General features: G+C 38.7%; 1 pseudogene; it reads right to left on the reverse strand.

Moving 5' to 3' along the window:
* Positions 1-232: 232 nt before the first annotated feature.
* On the reverse strand, positions 233-11,194 carry LOC149233172 (uncharacterized; annotated as a pseudogene).
* Between the last annotated feature and the right edge of the window lie 4,904 nt (positions 11,195-16,098).

A 16,098-nucleotide genomic window follows, 5' to 3' on the forward strand; every position in this document is an offset into this window, starting at 1 on the left:
TCACCCATGGAATTGACTCCATAAGAAGGATGTAAGTGAAGCACTAGAACTCCATGGGTTGAATTTCTGCCAATGACGTGGATTCCTTGCCAAATGCCAGAGTTGGGCAATTTCGTTAAGAGCCCATACCTACAAGAAGTAGTTGGTCTTGAATGATAAGTTCAATTTTGACAACATGTTTACTTCGTTTTTTAATTTCACTACAAACATACATTGGAAGAGCATTGAAACCTTACCGATGATATCAATCAAAGAAAAGAACAACCAAAGGACTGAGATCACAAATCACGACATCTTCCCAATCCTTAGTAGTGATATCCTTGATTGGAAGATGTGTTTCAGTATCATCGTCCCAATCTAGTTCATCCTCGGTTAGATAGTCTACGTCATCATCATATTTCTCATCTTAACCTTCATTTTATCAAAAAACTGGGAGAGCTGAAGCCCCCAGCCATCCTCTTCCTCTTCGGGCTAGTCAGGATCTTCTTCATCCACATAAAGGGGATAATAAAAAACTTCGTTGTCATTGTTGTCCGTAACATCCTCTTTCGTGGAAACTGAATCCCTCCTATTTTTGCTATGAATGTCAGAGGCTCTGGCTCTGTTCCCATTTCACCTGCCATTGCTCTGAAAAAAGCCCTAGATGCTCTCAGAACTGAAGCCCCAAAGAGAAGACTTCTCCATTGAATTTTTTATAAGAGGTTTTAAGATGATTGTACAATTGTAATGCATTTCTTCATTTTTAATAGACTCGGGCATATGGAGTTCACAGAGAATGGTTTTTCTCCAAGTGAAGAAGGGCTGGATTCAACTACGGTTCTATGAATAACTACGATAAGCTTTAGAAAAAATTGCAGAGTAAGTATAGAAATGTAAGTCAGCAGTATAAGATGTACCTTATATTGTAGGGTTTGGAGCCTTTGGGAAGGACTAAAGCAAGAACTAGTTATCCATTGATTCCTTGAAGAACTGGGAGTACAAGGGTAGCAGTGAATATAAATATGTTTTGCCACAACAAGATTTTGTTGATCCCTTTCAATGAGATTTACTGCACTAAGTCACCACCCGCGGAGGTACGCACATAGTCCGAGCATTGAAAAATGCTCCTCCATCTCCAGCTTTGTGAAGAAACGAGACTAGAGAAATCCCTTGCTTGGCCCTGCTTGGCCTATTGATTGAACTAAGGTAGGCAAGTGAGTTAACACAGTGATAGACATGTTGCTCTCTAATATGTACATTCAATAAACAATTTCTGATCTATACATTCAATAAACAATTTTTTTGTCATATGTAAGAATGTATGAGAATGTTAAAAAATAAAAATAATAAAGTGAATTAAATTAAATTAAAAAGAGACGTTTCCGCGCCAAGAGCATGCTTCCCAGGTGTCGTAGGTATGGATTTACAAGTTCCAATGTGTAAGTGTCTAGGGGTCACAACTCCCACCAATGTCCTTGGCGGGGAGATCTTTAGCCTTCACGACCCGAATCTACAATACTGCATATGCTCTACTAGATCATAAGTGCTATCTGTCTTATCTCGAATCGTGGTTCCTACACCACCACCACTGTAAGGACCTGCGGTCCTTGGCACGCCCACCAGCACAAGTGCGACGAGTTGGTTCAACCATCGGGCATGCGAGTTGACAAAGTACGAGCTCAGACTTAATGTGCAGAGGAGTCATGTGATAATGCACACATGAGGAGGGGAGCGAGTCATGTTTATAGTGTGGGGAGCGTGGGCTCAACCCATGAGCCGACTTACAAACTTGAACGAGCCGACCTATACTTATGATCATTAGAATGAAGGCCGACGGATGTTTGGAGGGCGTTTGCGATGGAGTATAGGGTGTGGGCAGGTCGGCTAGGTAGCCAAGACCTCGCCCAATGCACGGTATAAATAAACATAGCGAGGAGCTCATTTGGAAATCGCACTTTGACCTTCAATCAAGAAGGAAGGCGCGGTTCGCATAAGATACAAGGTGCAGGTTGGAGTGTAGCTGAATGCGCCCAAGTCTTGGGCAAGGTTGCATGAGCTAACACACGGAGGTGTATCGGGTGAACAGTGTAGGGCGAGGAGTGCCCGCTAGTCAAACGAAGGCGTGCACGGGTGAAGGCGTGGGCGCCCAGTTGTGCGGTTGTGCACGGGTTCTTGGGCAGCTCGGGTGAGCGCCCACTCGTCGTGTGAAGGTAAACACGTGGGTGTCTTGGTGACTCGAGTGAGGTCGCCCGCCCACCGTGCGAAGGTGAACAAACGGTGACTCGGGTGAGGTCGCCCGCCTGTTGACAAGGTTCAGTTGTGAAGTTTGGTTAGTAGCTTGTGTGAGGGTGTGCCTGCCTGACTTGGGCAAGGAAATCTTGGCTATCACACGGAGGTGTGATGATGTTGTAAATTTGGCTAAGCATGAAACTTGGTGTTTCCAAGTATACTTGTAAAGCTTTGTAATATTGAAAGACTGTATAATATATTATTTGGATAGATTCATTGTTCAGGGAGTGGCCCCTCCCTTTATAGTGTGAAATTGTGTTCTCTTGTATATTTGTTGTTGATAATGAATGTGTATGGGTATTCATTAGTATAAAGGAAACATTAATAATACTTGGTTTCGAAACACAAACCAAGTAGGATAAGTGGTTAGGCGTAGTCCACGAACATAGGTATTGGTTAAAAGAAAGTGTTCGGTGGTTCCACACCTCGCCAAGCGTGGTTGAAAGACTACCACTGGCCTGGGGGCATGACAGGTGGTATCAGAGCTCGGTTGGAGTTGCTGTTAGAGTAGGGTTGCTCGTGACGAAGTGCAGGACGCTGGTTTAAGCTTGGAAATTGGCGGCAAGTACTTGCAGGTGAAGGAAGCTAGTTTCACATACAAGTGGAACAAGAGCTAGTTCATGTTTTGTAGGGAACTTGGAGAAGACTGAAAGGCAAAGATGGTGGATGAACCTATGACAGGTGAGTCTAGCCATAATGTAGGTGAAGTCTTCCGGTACAAATTGCTGGAATAGGTGAGTCAATGGAGTTCTGACTGGGTTTTGATCAAGGCTGAGAATATGGGGATTCGGGAAAGCTGTTCGAAGCTGAGGAAGGAACTTGACGAACTCAAGTTTCAATGCGGAAGTACGATGGATGATGAACTCGAGGAACTTGACAAGGAGATCCAATAGAATGGACTTGATCTTCAAGAGCTCTTGGATGAAAGAGCCCAGTTGAGGAAGGAAAGTGCCATGATGGAGACCAAAATCAAGCAAATTGAGGAGGAGATAAAGAAGAAGCTTCTTGATAAGAAGGTTTTTGTAATTGAGCAGGAAGAGCTCGACTACATTGACAGGCTGGGAACTCACTACCGTGACAATCCAGAGGATGTTTGGAAGCTTAGTTCTATGGAAGTAGTCAATGGACACTTGGTTGGTGCACTTGAGCAGAATGCGATGGAGGACAAGCTTGATGGAAGACAAGCTAGACCAGGATCGAGTTGCTTAGAAGAGCCAAGCAAGGAAGTGAAGTACCTTAGGAGGAATGTCAAATTGGAGCATAAGCCAATGGACACTTCTGAGGCCGAGTTTTTGAAGAAGGTTGTTGATGTGAGACACAAGATAAAGCCGACAGAAGAAGGTGATGCCTTGAAGCTGAGCTTTGTGCAGGTAACTATGAAGGGCAAGAGATTTGCAGCTTTGGTGGATACGGGAGCTACACATAGATTCTTAAGTAAGAAGGTAGCAAAGTCTTTTGGGAAGAACGCTGAAATGGAGAGGGAGTGGAGTGCTTTCAAAGCAGTCAGCTCTACCATGAAAGTTGTTACTGGTGTGATGGAGAACACTCAGGTGAGAGTGGGCTCGTGGTTTGGAAAGTTGGACTTCAGGATCGTGGACATGGATGATCATTCTATGGTGCTGGGACAAGATTTCATGAAGCTTGCACAAGCCATACCGATGGTGGACCGGGACATTCTCTTGATCACAGATGAAGGAAGAACTATGTTGGTTCCAATCAATAGAAGGAGTTTCTTGGGATATAAACAGAGGATGAATTTTATGACCTTGTATACCAAAGATCCGAATGTGAAGCATAAGCATGTGGAGCAAAGAGGACTTGGGAGTATGACTCAAACAACGAAGGAGAGGAAGTTGATTGACTTCGTTGCAAGAGTGAGAAAGAATGAAGTAAGTGCGAGATTAATCTCATGAACCTTGGAGCACTTGACAGAGACATCTTCTACTGATGATATTCACAATGGAGTTGCGAAAGAAGGAAGTTCGAGTACTACTTTAGAAGCAGTGGTTGGAGAGGATTATGAAGGTAGAGATCTAGCTGGTATAGTGGATTTTTGCAGGTATGCTATGGGAATATATGACTTTCAGTTGACAAAGGACAAGCTTAGAGAGCTTGGGTGTACATGTGAGGAGGTCGAGGCTGTGCATAGATATTTGAGGACACAGTATCAATCTGATACATCGGTGAATGAGAGTTAGGGAGGAAACTTCCTGGCCCTCCTTTCTCTATAGACAACCTTGGATATGGGTTGGTGTAGGGACCTTGTTTGGGAGGGGCTACACTAACTTAACAAGGGGCCTTGGGAGGAGGCTTCTTTATGATAGATTGCAGACTTGGATGCGGATGGCCAGATGTTAGGATGAAGTCTACATGGGTTGGACATCATGGACATCAAGTTGGAGATGTGGAGCATGACAGGTATGCAGGGACATGATGCAGGAGCATGGATAGAGTAGTCACTCATGGACATCCTATGGGGAATGCCGAAGCAAAGGATGTTTTGCAGATGCTGATGTAACATGGAAGTGTTTTGTATGATCCAATGGAGAGGTTGTACACTCCTTGTACAACAATACCATGGACCGAACATGTTGCAGATGGGATGGAGTTTCCATGGACCTAAGCATGGGATTGTGAGCAGACTTTGATGAGTTCGAGATGTATCAGAAGTCAGGGAAAGACTGATGATGGCATAAGGATGTGCATTATTGTGGTTTGGGCGTATGGTTGGATTAGCTACCCAACTAGTTCGAGTCATGAGGGGTACCAGTGTGAAGACAGATGTCCGTATCAAGTGGAGTATCTTGATAGGCATCCTACAGAGGGACGACACATGATGGAGATGGTAGTTCTACATATGTTGCAGGGATGTTTGCAGTATGTGGAGGATTTGATATCATGGATACGACTGTTCGGATATGAAAATATTGATCTTCGTGAATGGCTACCAAGATGGTATGTTGTTGAGGACAACAATGATTTCAGGTGGAGGAGGATGTAAGGACCTACGGTCCTTGGCCCACCCACCAGCACAAGTGCGACGAGTTGGTTCAATCACCGGGCGCACGAGTTGACAAAGTACGAGCTCATACTTAATGTGCAGAGGAGTCATGTGATAATGCGCACACGAGGAGGGGAGAGTGTCATGTTTATAGCCCGGGGAGCATGGGCTCAACCCACGGGTCGACTTACAAACTTGAACGAGCCGACCTATACTTATGATCGTTAGAACGAAGGACGACAGATGTTTGGAGGGCGTTTATGGTGGAGCATAGGGCATGGACAGGTCAGCTGGGTAGCCAAGACTTCGCCCAATGCACGGTATAAATAAACATAGCGAGGAGCTCATTTGGACATCGCACTTTGACCTTCAATCAAGAAGGAAGGCGCGGTTCGCATAAGATACAAGGTGCAGGTTGGAGTGTAGCTGGATGCACCCAAGTCTTGGGCAAGGTTGCACGAGTTAACACATGAAGGTGTATCGGGTGAGTGGTGTAGGGTGAGGAGCACCCGCCGGTCGAATGAAGGCATGCACGGGTGAAGGCATGGGCGCCCGGTTGTGCGGTTGTGGACAGGTTCTTAGGCAACTCGAGTGAGCGCCCCCCTATCCTGTGAAGGTAAACGCGTGGGTGTCTTGGTGACTCGGGTGAGGTCGCCTGCCCACCGTGCGAAGGTGAACGAAGGGTGACTCGGGTGAGGTTGCCCGCTCGTCGACAAGGTTCGGTTGTGAAGTTTGGTTGGCAGCTCGTGTGAGGGCGGGCCTGCCCAACTTGGGCAAGGAAATCTTGGCTATCACATGGAGGTGTGATGATGTTGTAAATTTGGCTAAGTATGAAACTTGGTGTTTCCAAGTATACTTGTAAAGCTTTGTAATATTGAAAGACTGTATAATATATTATTCGGGCAAACTCATTGTTCAGGGAGTTGCCCCTCCCTTTATACTGTGCAATTGTGTTCTCTTGTATAATCGCTGTTGATAATGAATGTGTATGGGTATTCATTGGTATAAAGGAAACATTAATAATACTTGGTTGCGAAACATAAACTAAGTAGGATAAGTGGTTAGGTGTAGTCCACGAACATATGTATTGGTGAGAAGAAAGTGTTCGGTGGTACCACACTTCGCCAAGTGCGGTTGAAAGACTACCGTTGGCCTGGGGGCATGACAACCACCAAGCTGAGGATAAGTTTGCCATCGGCGGACCGGGACCCAGGAACAAAACCCATACCAGGACCATGACTACTCGTATGCATCACTGCAGGCCTCACTTCCAATTTCTTCTTATGCATAGACTTCGCCGGTGTCTGAGCTACCTCATGCATTACATTCTTAACGATGCTTGGTTTACCTGCAACTTATTTCTCCAGTGGGAACCTCTGCAAACTCTCCTCCCTCGCTAACTCAATGCCTGACAGAAACCCCCTACGCGTATGACCAGTAATCCCTTTGAGATGCGGATTCTAAAACTGATAGATACGGGTTCTCGGCACTACAACCCATCCATTCATGTAACTCAAGCACAAGCCAACTTTTCCTTCCCGTCTAAGCCAAGCAAGCCAGAATGATTTCCCAAGCACGTCCTCAAGCCAACCATTTATTCCAAATGCCTTCCTTCCTTTCCTAGTTGTTTAGATGATGAGTGGGCAGCCATTAATGCAAGCCTGAGGAGATAAGAAGCAGATGCGAGTTCTTGTTTGTAGAACCAACATATCAACAACTGTAACATATTTAGGGAGAATGAGATTTCAGAGAATAAAGGATTCGTAAAAGAAAGCAAGATTGGAGAGTTGCAAGAGTTTCAGACCCCCTAAGCACTCCGTAAGAGCTCCCAACTCATGTTCTGTAGCTACTTTTAAGGAAATGTATTCATAGATCGAAGGTATGCTAATAAAGACAAAGATTTATGGCTATGGTACGTTTGAAAGGATTTACATAAAATAGATGTACCCAACCAAATTACACCTATCAGTTTGTTCAGTCCCCTACTGCCAACTAATCAGCCAACACCATGCCAAAAGAGAATGCATTCATCGGTATTAATAAAATGAGAATGCATTCATCAATCAATGGTAATCTCGATTCTTCACCGGGCCGGGAAGGCAATAGGTTATGTTAGATCATGTCTGAAACTACGAGTAGTGGGTCTTGTTCTAACTTTCTTTCTTCAATACCCTAGGTTGTCTTTACCTATGACGAGAAGAATAACAATTGTCCCATTAGTCGACACCACACACCACATCAATTGCACACAGATAATAACAAGTGCCCCATTAGTCGACACCACACACCACATCAACATGCACACAACCATATGGTTGTATGAATAGTCCTTTTCTAGTTCAACAACGAGTGTTTGTTTGCCTGGTTATAAGGTAGCATTTAATGTTTATAAACTAATGCCAACATTAGTTTCAATTTAGGAAATACTAATCAAATAAATGCATTGAAAAGAGATATCCTATGAAAAATATCAATGATATGATCTAAAATGTCAATGATATGGCATGTCTGCCTTGAAAGGAGGCCAAATAAGACCACCAATTATCTGATTGGTCTTCAAAATTATTACGGAAATTTGATAGGTTGAAAACAACTTTCATTTTATAAAAAAAGTGACGTTTATAAACACTCTGGATTAATATCGAAATGTACTAATGCTAACTAATGGACTTGATTACTATAGTCCCATGCCTAGATGGCAGGGACTAATAACATATGAATATTTTTATTAGAATATGAAGATAAAGGGAAAGATTTTGATAAGTTTGATATAAAATTTCGTCATCACTTACATAGGTTAATCTAAAAAATAAAATAAGGAGAACGTAGGATGATTAACCTTTATTTACTTCTCATATAGGATGATCAACAAAGTTAGAATGTACAGTTTTAAATTTTAAAATTATGTATTATAATTTATTTTTTAATTTAATTGACTTTTTAATACTTATTTTAACATTGGCAATTACATAAAATTATTTAATAATGATTTTTTAAAATATTTTTTATCTTCTTTTATTTTTAATAATTTCTTTTTTCTAAAATTAAATCGCAAAATTATAATTAGATTAAAAAATAAAAATAAAAAGCTTAGTTTTTTTTTCACCATTAGAAATTTATAATATGAAAAAATATACTATAATTAAATAGTGTAACAAACATTTTAATAATACTAATAATAAATTGAATGTGATAGGGAGAAAGTTTAAATAAATTTTATATTTTATGTAGCATTTTCATTTTAATATAAATTATCTAAAATAAGTTATAAAATAAAAATAGTATACAAATGAATAAAATTGAATGTATAAATCAACATACCTTTTTAAATGCAAGATAATTTTTTTTAATGTTGATGTAGAACTTGAATTTGGATAGTTGCGTACAACATCATCCCAACTATCTTCATTCAACAATTTAACCATTTGTTCTTGTATTTTCATTTAAACTTTGTGACTGCAAAGATAAAATAAAAAAAATTAATATAATGATATGTGTAACAAATACTACCAAGAAGAATATGTTATAATTAAAGGAAAATTGTAATCTAAAAATAAGTAAAAATAATTGAACAAACTTACTTTTGAAATTCCTCAGACATTTCCTCCAATGATAATTACCCTCACCTCACACGAGATAATATTTCTTTGACAAGTTTTTCATCCTTCACTCCTTGCAATACTCTCCAAGGTGTGATAGTCATATCGTCTGGAAGCTTCTTCATTTAAGGACCCGATTTACTGTTGTTACCTATCAATGGTTTAGACCTTTTGGTCTTCGGGTTTTTAATGCCAATGTTCTCCCACATGCTAAAAATCTCATTAATCAATTCCCATATCTCTCCAGTTCTAATTTAAAACTGGAAAATGTTATCAATACCTCTGAATAAATCAGTATTTACTCTGCCGCCTTTTGAATTGATTTTCTCATCAATTTGATAGCCTATTTCCATACAACATTCCTTTCGGAAATCTACAGTAACACTTAGTTTATCCCCACCACATTTTTCTTCAAATTCACTATGAATAAATCTAACCCTTTGCATGAAAGTCATAGACATCCTATATTCATTATCTGAATTAAGATCTCATGCCACGAACTTTGCTTCTATATCTAATAAACCAGCATAAATGATACATTTCATTGTTTCAAAACGTGGGCTATTGGGATATTCCTCCATCAATTGTCTTTGAGCTTCTATAGAATGGTTCCCCCCCAAGCACATAATAATTGTGTTCAAAACATTTTTACTTATCAAATTCTTCTTTGTTGGGAAGTTGAACTAAATCAACAAGAAGCACATAATTAACCACATGAGCATATGGATTGCACCTCATCAATGTCTTCAAGTTGTGAACATGTAGGTGGTGTGGCTTTTTGATTTTATATTTACATTGTCCTTCACTTGCCTTATAGATTTGTCTCACATTAAGCTGAAAGGTACGACCACCCTCAATTAAGCTTCTCTTTATCAAGTTCTGTCAAATGGCATTTCGTTTTGTTTTAATAATGCCATCCTCTAAATCTGCTTTTGGTGTAATGATTTCTCTGCTTTCTCTTGAAGTTTCACTAGGATCTTGACTGTTGGTAATGACTACTTTAGAATGTTCAACTTTACTTTTCTTCCCCATAACATTCTCATCATTAACTAGAACAGATTTATTCTTGGGCATTGTTACTTTTGGTCTTTTATAGCTCTTCTCCTTTCCAACATCAGTTCCAATGTCATCCTCAGTAACGACAACATATTCTTCAGTTTCAGTTTCAACTTCCTCATCTTCAAAAGTAACCTATCTACCTTTGCTATATTTATCCACTAGAGGCATTTTTTTCTGATCCCTTGGATGTAGTTTTGTAGCATCATGAATTACTACATTTTGCTTGTTTGCCATCTCTTCTTCTGACACTGAGTAGAAACTGCTGACAACTTTCATAATTTCATGCTCTATGAAAGGGATGCCTCCCAACATAATTGAATAATTTTCAACAAAATTATGCCAAACAAAATATCATATGTCAATGAAAACAAAGTTATAAAAATATAATGAGACAGTTAGAAGAATGCAAAACAAAAATATAAATAACAATACCAAAAATATTTTGTTTCATCTCATTTATGATTTGTTTACCCAACTTTGTAGATACCTCTATGACATCATACAATGAATATGATAACTGGTATTTAATCATTTCATGTGACTTGGGCGGTTTTGTAAGTATGTAAACAACTTCACTATTTGGTACCAAACACATGTATATGGCCTTTCCCAGCACCTCATAAATTCCATTATCATTAGGTATATAACATATAGATATCTCTGCACATCTTGGCTTTCTCTTTCTTTCACATACCAGACATTTGCTAGAAGTTTCAGTTCTTTTGATTTCTTATAGTATGAAATCATCTTATTATCATTTGAGGCACTTGAAAGATTTGTAGATATCAACTCAGGTTTAGTTTGTTCAACAATGTTTTTTGAAGATCCACCTTTAACAGTTTTTGGTACAGAAAGATTCACATAAATCTTGTTTGATGCCATTTTCCTGAAAAAAAGACACATGTAAATTAGTAAATTACAAAAAATAATAACTTAAATTAAAAAGAAAAATGATCAATGATAATTAATTTTGTAAAACATAACCATTTAAAAAAAATAATAAGAAATTTTAAAAATACAGCACCCTGTCGCCCCACCCCGGAAATCGGCTAGCCACTCGGGCCGGAAGTTGGGCCTAGCCCCCCTACCCCACCCTAGCGTCCCAACAACTGCCCCCCTTCCCCACCCCAGCCGCACCCGCCTCCTCCCCAACCCCAGCCAGCCCCTGCGGCACCATCCCCCCCGCACCACCCATGCGGCCCAACGGCCCACCACCCCGATGCATCGTTGGGCCGCCGGGGTGGGGCGGATGGCTAGCCGCAACCATTTTTCCCACCCCGGTGGCACAACCTGATTCTCAAAATTGGTCTGCCACCTCGACGAGTCGTTGGGTTGCCCAGGTGGGGCAGAGGTTAGCCGCCAGCCTTCGCCCCTGGCGGCCCAACGACCTGCTCGGGTGGCGGGGGAATTCGCTGCGGCGGGCTGGCTACCACCGCCCCCGCCCCTCACTCATGGGCCCATTGGGCTGCCGGGAGCATGATCAGGCCCACCATGCCCACTGCGGACATAGTGGGTAAATTTGTCCCACAAAAATTTTTAACTTCTAAAAAAAAAATCATTAAACTTATTTAATTTTAAAATTTGCACAACAGAAAAAATAACTAACCTTTCAAATGCGATAATCCTCTGTTGAATATGTTGTTGATAGCAATGTAGCTGCTCCACAAATTCAATCCAAGTGTTTTAACGAACCTCGGAAAAACTTGATGTGATGTGATGAATAGTGATAATGAAATTTATTATATAGGGGTAATTACGAAATTGTTTTACCGTACGGTTAATGTGGGATTAATTTGTTTTTATAAATTTTAACATGTTAATTTTGTTATGGTGATATAGGAAACTATGATAAAGCAAACATTACAGAATTGTTTTACAACATGGTGAATGTGAGATTAATTTGTTTTAGAAGGTATAATAAAAATTAAAAAGAAAAACATTCAATTGTTTAGTAAATATTATATAGTTTAAGTAATAAATTAATTTAGGTGGAAGATTTGGTTTACAATTTTAATTTTAAAGATTTGTTTCATAAAAAAAATTAATTAAAAATTTTCAATAAATTGTAGAAGAAAATATGGATGGAAATAGATGAAATGAAATTTTTGAAGGGAAACATTTTGGTGAAAATTTTTAGAGGGAAATTTTCATTCTTTAAGCTATATATTGTCATTAGGAGAGTCTGTATTTGTATCATTCAACCTCTTCTATTTGAAAGGCATGGATTCTTTTGATAGTAAAGTTTCGCTTTGTGAAGCATTAACATCTTCGTCGCGTAACAACTCTATTCATATTGATGAATATAACGAAAATTATTCCACTATGAATAGAGAGTCAATTATTCCACTTAGTCCTAATCCTAAGTACTATGAGAGAAGCACTAATGAAAGATGAGATGAAGAATTTCAAATAAATAAAGAGTCACAGTTTCCACTTAGTCTTAATTTTATGGATTATGAGAGCAACAATGATGAAGAGCGTGATGAAGGATTTCAAAAGAATGGAGTGTCACAGTGTCCACTTAGTCCTAATTCTATGGACTACGAGAGTAGCAGTGATGAAGAGCATGATGATGAATTTGAAAAGAATGGAGTGTCACGGTGTCCACTTAGTCCTAATCCTATCAACTATGAGAGCAACAGTTTTTAAGAGCATGATGATGAATTTCAAAAGAATGAAGTGTCACAGTGTCCACTTAGTCATAATCCTATGGAATATGACAACAGCACTGATGAAGATCATGATGAAGAATTTCAAAAGAATGGATTGTCAAAGTGTTCACTTAGTGCTAATCCTATGGACTATGAGAGCAACAATGATGAAGAGCATGATGAAGAATTTCAACTGAATAGAGTGTCACAGTGTCCACTTAGTCCTAATCCTATGGACTATGAAAGCAACTATGATGAAGAACATGATGAAGAATTTCAAAAGAATGAACTGTCATGGTGTCCACTTAGTCCTAATCCTATGGACTATGAGAGCAGCAGTGATGAAGAATTTCAAATGAATAGAGTGTCACAATGTCCACTTAGTCTTAATCCTATGGACTATGAAAGCAACATTGATGAAGAACACGATGAATAATTTCAAATGAATAGAGTGTCATGGTGTCCACTTAGTCCTAGTCATATGGACTATGAGAGCAACAATGATGAATATTTTCAAATAAATAAAGAGTCGCAGTTTCCAGTTAGTCCTAATCCTAAGGACTATGAGAGCAGTAGTGATGAAGGACAGGATGAAGCACTTAGTCCTAACCCTAAGGACTATGAGAGTAGCAGTGACAAAGAACATGATGTAGATTTTTCGGTAAATAAACAGTCACATTTTCGACGTCATCCTAATTCTATGGACTATGAGAGTAGCACTGACAATGCAAATGAGGAAGAATATCCAATAAACATCGAGTCAAATTTTCCATTGAGTCCTAATTCTAAGGACTATGATAGTAGCACTAAAGAAGGGAAAGATGAATAATATCCTCCAAGTCAGTATATTAAAAGCACAGTTGATCATAGTGAGGATAAAATTCCTCAGAATGATGATGAAAATGCTTATACGAATGATGATCCAATTATGAAGATGTTGCCAGGAAATATTGTTTCGAGGAGTAGGAGCAAACTTTTTCGTATCAATCCAAGATGTTCTAGTTATATAAGGGGTAGAGCATAATATCTGACGAGAAGAAGTTCTATCAGCGTTCTCATTTCAAGTGAATGTTGTCAAAAAGATTGCTTGAAACACATGGATTTAAAATTTGCATTAGAGAAAAGGAAGATATTTTTTTCAATGAATAAAAGCATGAAAAATTCATATTTATTTGGGTGCACGCAATCTACATTGTCAGGTTATGATTATCATATTGGGTCTTTATTTATCTATAGAGAGGATTTCAAAATGTTTCATTCGATGGGTAATTTTCGTCTCTCAAGAATCCAAGAAAATTTGGAAAAGGATCCCACATTTTATTCAAAAGTAGGTCATAAATTATAGTTTGGGCCATTATCAAATACTGCAATGTCATGGATGAAAGATTTCTTTTCAAAGCTTGGGATTGTATGCCAAATAGAGAGACAATACATATTCCAGATAATTTTTCAAGACGAGAAATCTACAACTTGTACAAAGAATACGCAGAAGATTCTGAGGGACATGGTTGATTTATTACATATCAATATTTTGTGAAGGTGTAGAAGAAAGAACTCAACAATGTTCGTATTCCTAAGAATACAAGGATGGGGATTTGTAGTACATGTGCTTCTCTTAAATCAAAAAGGGATAAATATGAGGGGTTAGAAAGAGGTAAGGATTCATAACTTTAAATTTTAAAATTGTATAGCTATCAACTATGAAAACGTATTTCTTAATAAATTTCTTTTATGTTGTGTATATTCCACTGTCAAAGAACTTCAGGAGCATCGCAAACAACAAACAAGTGAAAGGAAAAAGTTGTACAAGCATTGAAAGAAGTGTTATGATAATACGAATAAATATTTGGGTTTGATAATTGATGGTATGGATCAAAAGAAAACGCTTTTACCGCATTTTGTTCGCACACCCAAAAATTTACAGGAGGAAAATTTTATTCAATATCACTTGGTCGAATGTATGGTATTCAATGGGAAAATGTTGCCAAGGGTATACTTCACAGCTCCAAATATTCATAATGATGCAAATCTAAAAATAACCATAATTCATGATGTGCTTTCTCATTGGTCTGGTTATATTCCTAAAGTTTTGTATCTACAATTGGACAACACTTGCCATGAAAACAAAAATCAAGTTGTTTTTGGATATCTAAACATGCTTGTTGAATTGAGAATTTTCAGAAGGTAAAGGTTGGTTTCCTTCTTGTTGGGCACACTCATGACCATATTGATCAAATGTTCAGTCGTTTTTCAGTCACGTTGAGGAGGAAGGAAGCTGGGAACTTGCCATCATTAATTGATTGAATTAAGAAATCATACATGCCAGAGCCTACTTTTGATGTGTTGGAAGAAACTATTGACATGCGAAGGTTTATTCTGGGATCGCATGGTGAGGAGAAATGCGTTGAAAAAATTAATGACAACAGCTTCCAACATCAATTTCGTATCAAAAAAATTGATGGGAAAACACTAATATGGGGAAAGAAGTATTCAACTACTGTAGAATGGGCACCGTCATCAGGTTTGGAATTTTTGAAGTTCATTCCAAATCATCCAATATTTGCATCGAAAATATTGTTATTACAATCAGTTGGTGAAGTTCATAATGCACACAGATAGAATAGAGATATAAATTATTCTGATTGCCTAGAAGAAATTAAAAAATGTATTAGATATACATATGAGTACCTTGACATTGCTGATACAGTTTGGTGGGAGTCATTTTTCAATAATCAAAGTGATATCATTTCAAGAACAACAAATGAAGATGTACCTTTGAAAAATCCGTTTATTTGGCCACAAAATGTGTCAAAAGAACATGAGGAAAGAAACATTGTTGAACAACAACAATCTCAAGGTATTATTAATTCTTCACAGTCAGAGGAAAGAGAGATGTATATTGGTTCCAAAATATCTCATGTACAACATGAAGCCATGGAAGACCTTTATAGGGGTTCAATACATGATATTAAGGAGGGTTGCATGATCACAGTGCTAGCAGATGGAGATCTTAATGGCTATCCATTCTCGGTTGCTAAGGTTATAAAGGTCTTTATAGAAAGTGAAGATGTTACAGGTGTTGAAGTACATTGGTATTCCACAAATACACACCCATTCAATGGTGTGTAAAAGCCAAAGATGGTAGTTGATAAAAAAGATTGGTGGAAAGAGAAAAATAAAGGGTACAAATATAAATCGTCGCCACACAGACCTCTTAAAATTGGAGGATGTTTACAAACTTGTTTATGACTTCAATTAAATAAGAGAGGAACTATTCACTTCAAGACGATAGAGATTCTGAAAAGGTTGTTACTAGAAGGAACAATGTTGAGATGGGAGTCTGTTGAAACCAGTGGTAGATCTCGAAGAATTTTGAAACCTGAAATGGTGGGCATGCATGTGGACTCAGATGGGGCACTAGTTGATGAAAGAAAAGAATATGGGACATCTTCGTTTGCATCCAGTCATTCATTTGAAGATGTGAATTCTGATGATGTGCAAGAAAATATGAGTGATTTTG

Source organism: Pinus tabuliformis, chromosome J (genome assembly GCF_031772625.1).
Source record: "Pinus tabuliformis cultivar Carrire ecotype Pingquan chromosome J, CPIR1, whole genome shotgun sequence".
Classification (NCBI taxonomy): Eukaryota; Viridiplantae; Streptophyta; class Pinopsida; order Pinales; family Pinaceae; genus Pinus; species Pinus tabuliformis.